The following is a 7,929-nucleotide window of genomic DNA, read 5'->3' on the forward strand; positions in this document are numbered from 1 at the left end:
CTCTTGCCCTGAAGATTGTGTGCATGTTCTTGAAGATCATAGTCATAACTATAGTGGCAGACCGCTCCTCCTCCAACGATGGGACCCCGACACCTCTCTCCAAAAAGCATCCCTCTCAGAAATCCCCATTTGGGTTAAACTCCCCGGGCTTCACCTTAAGTTTTGGTCTTCCCATTGTTTGAGTCGAATTGTTAGCTTAATCGGGAAACCCCTTTACATGGACACCCACACTGCTGAGGCAACTAGATTAAACTTCGCAAGGATTTGCATCCAAGTAAGAGCCGGACAGCCCCTGCCAGATTCCATCAAATTAAGAACTTCCACAAGAGAAATTGTGCAAAAGATAGAATATGATTGGAAACCTAATGCTTGCAAGCATTGTCACGATTTTAGCCATGCAACAGAGTTTTGCATCCATCAGAAAAACCCTATGCAAGTTCAAACCATAAAAGCATGGAGGCCCGTTTCCAAGATTTGTGAGTGCAGTTCAGCCCCCAACTGAAATTCCTCCGATCAGTGCTACTTGTTCCCACCCTCATATTAGCATTGGGCAAGGTGTGTTTCCCCACAGCAATGTTTCAAATTCTGTAAACAAATACTCAGCTCTTGAAGACCTTGATTCTAAGACACCCGGGGAGTCCTCTTCAAAGATTCTGAAGTCTTCTTCCTCTTTAGAAACTGATTCTTCTGAGGGAGCTTGGCAAAATGTTAAGAAAAAGAAGGATAGAAAAGGAAAGTCCCTAGCTGCTCTACTTCGGCCCCATCCATTATGTGTACTTCCTTCTATTTTCAAATCTCCTCTAAAAATAAGATAATTCTGTTGGAGGTTGTTTTTTCTGCTTGTTTGTTGTCCCCCTTTTTGGCTTTTATGTTTTCTTTGTTGTTAAGGCCTGGTGCCTTCTTGCTGTTGTATGGGACTCTCCTCCAGAGGTCCCCTTTGGTTGTCTTTTGTTTCCCTACGTTAGGGATTGCTTGGTTCTTCTTGTTGTATCTTTTTATCTTTATTAATAAATCAGGTGGGGGTCCGCCTAACCCTAGCTTACCCATCAAAAAAAAAAAAAAAAACTTATGACTACTCTTTTTACACTAAAGGAAGCGCGCCGGAGAAGAAAAGCGCAACACCTTTAGGTGTTTATACGGCCTTTCATCATATAATTTGGGAAATGATATAAACACTTCAATGTTTTGGGCTTGTGAAAGCTTTTTGGAGTAAAAGACAAGCTAGTAGAGCGTAATATCAAAACATTGCAGTGTTGATATCATTTCCCTATCATTTTTCCCTCTTTGTTTATACCACCCCTCTAGTGTATTTATGAGTACTTAAAAGTTATAACTATGCTTTTTAAAGGGAGTGGCACAGGGAGAAAACGGGATGACTATATCATTTCCCTTATCCAAACCATTTATTTGCTGGATCTATATTGACCGTGACCCAAAAACCATCTCCAGTTTATCGGAGGGTTACGATCATCTCGACACAGTTTATTTACATTGAGAGATTTATCCTATGGGCCTGAAGTCCAATATTTACAGAAATCTACAGTGGAGTCCACTTTAAAGGATTATTCAAACCGTTCATTTGTTTGGCCACAACATAAATAGGTTGTACACCGTAGATCAATTTCATAGGATGATCCCCTAACCCTCCAATCTATAGAAGGACTGCACAATATTGAAATATCTATAGATAGGAGGGTTATAGGAGGGTTAGCACTTCGCATCATCCCACACGGGGTACAACCTATTTACATTGTGGGCCAATAAGTGAACGGGTTGGATCATCCTATGAAGTGGGCCCCACTGTATTTTCGGGTATATTAAAGAAATCTATATTGATCGGACGGTTAGGAACTTAGGATCATCTTATAGATATAATTTTGGGTACGTGGCACACCATCTATTTACATTGAATACTAAAAAATGAATAGTTTGGATCATTGAATAAAGTGAATCCCAGTCCCACTATATAGTTAAAAATAAATAGGTGCAGGTATGTGCGGATTATCCTATCTATTTTTTTTTCTCACACTGGAAGCCTCTTTCCAATGTTGATGTCACAAAAGAGTACAAAGTCAAATAAAAATTGACCATCCCCCCCCCCCCCCCAAGGACTAGCAATTAACAAGGGAAAAATACACTTAGACCCCTTGTGGTTTCTTACACATTGAACTTAGGTAGATCTCCCGTGGTTTCAAAACGTGACAAGTACACCCGCTCTGTCAACTGTTTGTCAATTTAATCTGACAGAAAGACTAAGAATAACCATGGTTAATATTTTGAGGACAGAAATACTCATTTGTAGAGGGATTAGGGTTACACTATTTCCCACTGCTGCAGTCGCTCCTCCGGCCACCGCCGTCACCTCCACCACAGACAATCGAACCCCACCCCATGGCTACATCAAACTCACATTTCAAAAAAAAACTTTGATAAAAACAAAAAAATAAAGCCCTAAAATATTAGGGTTTTTGCGGAAATCATTATAATGATGTGAATGAAGACAAATAAAACTCCTAAATTGAGGGTTTATGTTGATAAATCAAGAAGGGTTTGAATCAAACCCCAATTTTTAGTTTTCAAGTATGAATATCCTAATTTTCAGTTGGAGAAACTGGTATTTTGGTCTTTTCCCCACGCCGTTAGTTCCGTCCAGTTAAAAAAAAAAAAAAAAACCAATGAAACCATAGGAGTTTACTTGTAACTTTTTAAACTTTTGGGATTAAGTTGAATGTGGTTCAGAAACCACACGGGGTCTAAGTGTATTTTTCCCGATTATCAAAGAAGATACACCCTTTTGGGCGACGTGGACGATACCATGTTCTTTTCTATTGACGATATCTAGCATCTACGATGACTGAAAGTCTATTTTTTGTGGATTTTTGGTCCTTTTCAGTTGTCCAGTCGACGCATTAGCATTTCTTTTTTCCGTTAAATCACATTAACGGGGCTGTGAATTATCCTAAATGATGCGAATTTATCATCTCCCAAAATAGATAAGAGTCAAAATTATACATGATTTTGTAAGTTTCATGATTATTTTTTGATGTTTCATGGGGACTCGAGTTCTCATTCTTGTCTTTTTGTGGACGTGTACCAAAGGTGTATCCCTCTTTTTCTAGAAAAAAGAGAATTTACACGGCGGAAGGCCGTTCGTGCACGTGCAGCCCAAAAAAATAGTCGTGCACACATTATTTGGGTGATCCAAATTCTTCATTTATTTGGCTATGACTTAGATAGGGAGTGTTTCTCCATACGATGATCCTAACCCTCTGATCCGTTAAGCTTTTTATCCTTGACCGTCCATTTTAATCCTCCTCAACTCGGAGGGTTAGGATAATCCTACGAAGAAGATTTTCTGGCAACACCCTATCTACATCATGGCCCAATAAATGAACGGTTTGGATCACCCCAAATAATGTGGGCCCCATTATTTTTAAGGGCTTCACGTGCATGCACGGCGGTCCACTATATCACCTCGTGCGAAGTTGCTTAGACATTCCCCTGTACAAAATAGTTTTTATTGCAACATGTAATAATTAGAAGAATCGGATATGTTCATACTCTTTAATTCTAATTGGATCTAAAACTATAGCCCAAGATCCATTTTAATTGGAATGGATCTTCTCTCGAGCCATTGACAACCCTAAGCCCTTGTTCCATTAAGCCTAGTTTTGATTTTTGTAGTCTTTTATCTTAAGCAACTAGCATTATTGGCTCATGCTATGCATGGGTGTAAAATAATGGGCCCCGCCCTGAGACAAATTGCCACCTGATGCATTGTTCGAGGGGAGTTGGTGGGAGACACCCAATCAAAATGTGGGACAAATGGTCTGGTCTCCATCTTACGCATGGATTTGGGTGGAAATGGTAAGCCTACCCATGGGTTTAAAATGGTGAGCCCCGCCATATGCATGAGTCTGGGTAGAGATGTAGGACGGTACACTACCATATAAAGATGTTGTGTAAAATGGTGGCCCACTTATACTGTGTAAAAATGATGAGACTCACCTTATCAAAACATGTGTTGTAAAATGACAGGCTCCACCCGTGCCATGCATGGTGTAAAAAAATCCACCCAAAGAAAAATTCCAGTAAAATATTTCCATAAAAAAGTTTTTCCATAAAACATGAGGGAGGAAAGAAACACGTTTAGTATTTCTCGTGGGACCAAAATTGTGAGTCACCTCGTGATGTTCTACAAGATCAAGGGTCTGGATTGCACGTGTTTGTCCCCGTATGAAATCCAAGACTTATCAAATACAATTGACTTTGAAACTATGTTTTGGGCCCACGTGTGGCACGTAGGCTTGAAAGGGCCCATTGATCTGTTCTGCGAACACAAAGCCCGGCTTATTGCAGCCTTGATCCGATGATCCTAACCTCTTGATTATCGAGCCTCATTTAGGGTATCATCGAGAAAGCTAAACCGTTGATTTTTTTTATCAGCCTTTATTTTACGGATGGGACAATTGTTCGGCATGGGACCAGAAGCATGAGTCTAGCATCGTGATGATCTACAAGATCAACGGTCTCAATTATCCTGTGTATTCCCACGTGGGTTCCAAAGATGGATCGTTTTTTTATCATGAATGACAGTTTTGTCCCTCCAGTATAATTCTGGCTACTCTCTTTACACTATAAGGGGTTCGCCCGGGGACGAAAAGTGGGCAAACATATCGCTTTCCCTTTCCAAAAAGTAACTTGACCAGCATGGCACATTATTAGTTTATTACATTCATAGCTTTAAGTGATATAGTCTTCCCCTTTTCTTCCCTGGACCACCCGCTATAGTCGATTTATGACCATGGTTTTAAATTTCAACCGAAATCGGGACCAACACGAAAGGGGTACGAAACGGAAATTTCCGAAATTACAAAATTTCGGTGAAATAAAAGCTTAATTTTTATTATTTTATTACTTTACCAAATTTCAGTTGCAAAAAACGGTATTTGTGGGCCAGTACCCAATTTCGACCGAAATTTCGGTTTCTGGAAACACTGAAATTTCGGCCAAAATCGAAATTTAAAACCTTGTTTATGACTACTCTTTTTCCACCACAAGGGGTTGCCAGGAGAAGACAAGGGGGAGAATATAACATTTCCCTTGTAATAAGTGTCAACTTATTCAACTGCCAAAAAAAAAGTTGTCTTCTTAGATCAGCATTAGTCCTGTCCCTTATGTAGTTATGTCCGTCTTATTGTGATTAAATAATTCTTCGCTTCTTAATCCAAAGGGCTCTCTCTCTCTCTCTGTTAGAAAATTGTCTAGACAGATCATCAGTTAGTAAAGCAGGTGAAAACCATCAAGAACGTGCAGCACAACGTGGAATAAGTCCTTTATTCTTCAACTTATATATTTCTCATCTTATTTTTGGCTTATATTCTTGTTCGTTTAGTTTATTTTAATATCATTATAAAGGTTTTTGGATTGCCTATGAATCCAAGATCGCACGATTTGAACATGATTTGAGAAAGTTGTGGACGATTTACGTGTTACGTGTCTATCTATTAAGTTATTTCTATTTTAGGGATATTTTTGTAAAGTTTTTAACTTTTATTTAGACCCTGTTTTGATTGAAAGAAAAACATTTCTCATAAAAAAAAAAATCTTGGTAAATTTTTCTCTCTCCTCTGTTTAGGGGATAATAATATGATTAGAATAATTTAGAGTGATATATTCATAAATTGAATGTCTCTTGTGTTTGGATTATTGAAATCAGGAATAAGAATCGGTATCCTAATCTTATTCCTATTCCTATACCATGGAAACGGAATAGATAAAAATTAAAATAAAATTTTTTATTCAAAATTATTTAAATAAAAATTTCATTCCAACCAGGGTGGAATCAGGATACCATGATAAATTTAGAGAATATTTCACTAAACTTCGACACAATACAATTAGCCCTAATGAGTGATTATATAGAACACTCAAAAGGGTTAAACATAGAAAGAGATAAACATAACAAGGCAAGAGATAATTCTAGAAAACCTACCCACTAAGATTAGCCTAATTGCTAATTTATGCTAGCTACCTATTCTAGTTAGGTTACTCCATTCAACCCACTTGCCTAATCTAGCTCCATGATGATCCAATGGTGTGAATTCGACACAATCTGACTATGAGATCCCACATATTCTAACATACGACCTATTGGAGCGGAAAAGGAGATTCCAACATTTTTCTCCGTTTCATTCCACCCGATGTCATTTCTGACCCTTCATTCCGTTCATTTTTTCAAACCAAACAGTGGAATCGGAATAGTATATCCATTCAAGCTGTGATTCCGACAATCTAAACACACCCTTAAATTTCTATAGCGAACAATCCTTCTTGGTCTCGCCACATTGGAGCCAGATGGTCCGATTAATACAAAGAATCCTTTTTTCATTTCATGTTCTTTAGTTTCAGTGTAACTATCGAATCTAATGCTTTTGTTTTGATAGCAACGTTGTTTGGAGCTCTTTTAAAAGACTTGCAAAAACTAAATCATGCAAAAAACACACAACATGACAGAATTTATCTTTCCCCAGTTAACCAGTAAATTATGAAAAGTGATATGGACACTCCCCATCCACAAAGAGGAATGTGTGGGTCCACTGGATGTGGGTGTGGGCCCACTTAGCAGCCAATTGGGTAAAGTAGTGAAAAATAAGTACCAGTAGAAAATGATTGTGATCTATGGATCAAGCAGACTAATCCAGTCCAAGTGATTGGAATCTATATTGGCTTTTGCAACTTTGAAACTAAGAGAATCTATTGGTTTCTCTACTTCATAACTTGCAAGTCATTTGGTTCCAGTGATTCATGAAGGTATCCCCCTTCAAATCAAAATTCATTTGCAAATCTTAGAACAGATCACATTGGGTATCCTCTAATTGGCTCAGACTTTGAACTGTTTTGTTACTGAGTTAGAGATTAGATTGTTTAAAGGTGCTGTGATGGAGACTTTAGTACTCAAATCACCTATGGAAATTGCTACAATTTCCTTCATTTAACTATAAGTTAATTGACAGTATGAATTTTCAGCAGACACAAGTGTTAATATGTATCGACACTCCTTTCAACACTCGTAAATGTACTGCTAGAACTGTTAAACTTAATGTGGGTGCATTGAGACTTTAATGTACATGAATCCCCAAAAAACCAAGTGAAAAATGACCAAATCGTCGGTCATTTTCGCTCTCGTCTTTATTTTTAGCATGGGATCCCATTTTGGAAGTGTTTTTCTTATTTAAATATAATGGTTTCCTCATCTTTTATCATTAACTCTTATTTTATGAACAACTCTTCTTCAACTAATAAATTTTTAATGTACTAAACAAACACTCCTTCCCATATTATACCTATCCTATTAGTCTCTCTTTCTAGGTGCATATTGGGAAGTGAGATAACTAGATTAGATTGATGGATGCAATTTTATTTGATTATCTTATGTTTCTTTTGACTTATAGCTCTTAATCCTAAGATTTATTAGTTTCTTAAACGAATATTGTATTTATTTTATAGAATTTGCCAGGCAATTTTGCGGATAACAATTTCGCAGCTCACTTTTGCAGGAGAGAACAATGCATCTCATTTTTTTGCAGCTTACTTTTGTCTTATTCATTTAATTCATGTGCATCTCATTTTTTGAGGACTCACTTTTTAGCAGATTTTGTCTTATTCATTCAGTTTATGTGGATGGCTGTTCTCACCTGCGAAAGTAAACCGGGAAATGGCTTTCTGCAAAATTGCCGTGCAAATCCCTTATTTTATTGCAAACTATGATTAGTAATTAGTAGTTTTCTTTATAATTACTCACACAGGCGCATCTCTGTCTCTAAATTTTTTGGAGTTTCCATGTGAGACACCTCGTATCCATGTTGGCACTCGGCACACGAATCTGTGTCAACAGATCATAGCTATTTACAGTCACTGGAGCTTGCA

The sequence above is a fragment of the Tasmannia lanceolata genome, unplaced genomic scaffold (genome assembly GCF_043159265.1).
Source record: "Tasmannia lanceolata isolate RefF3 unplaced genomic scaffold, GAP_Taslan_0.1 ptg000018l, whole genome shotgun sequence".
Taxonomy (NCBI): domain Eukaryota; kingdom Viridiplantae; phylum Streptophyta; class Magnoliopsida; order Canellales; family Winteraceae; genus Tasmannia; species Tasmannia lanceolata.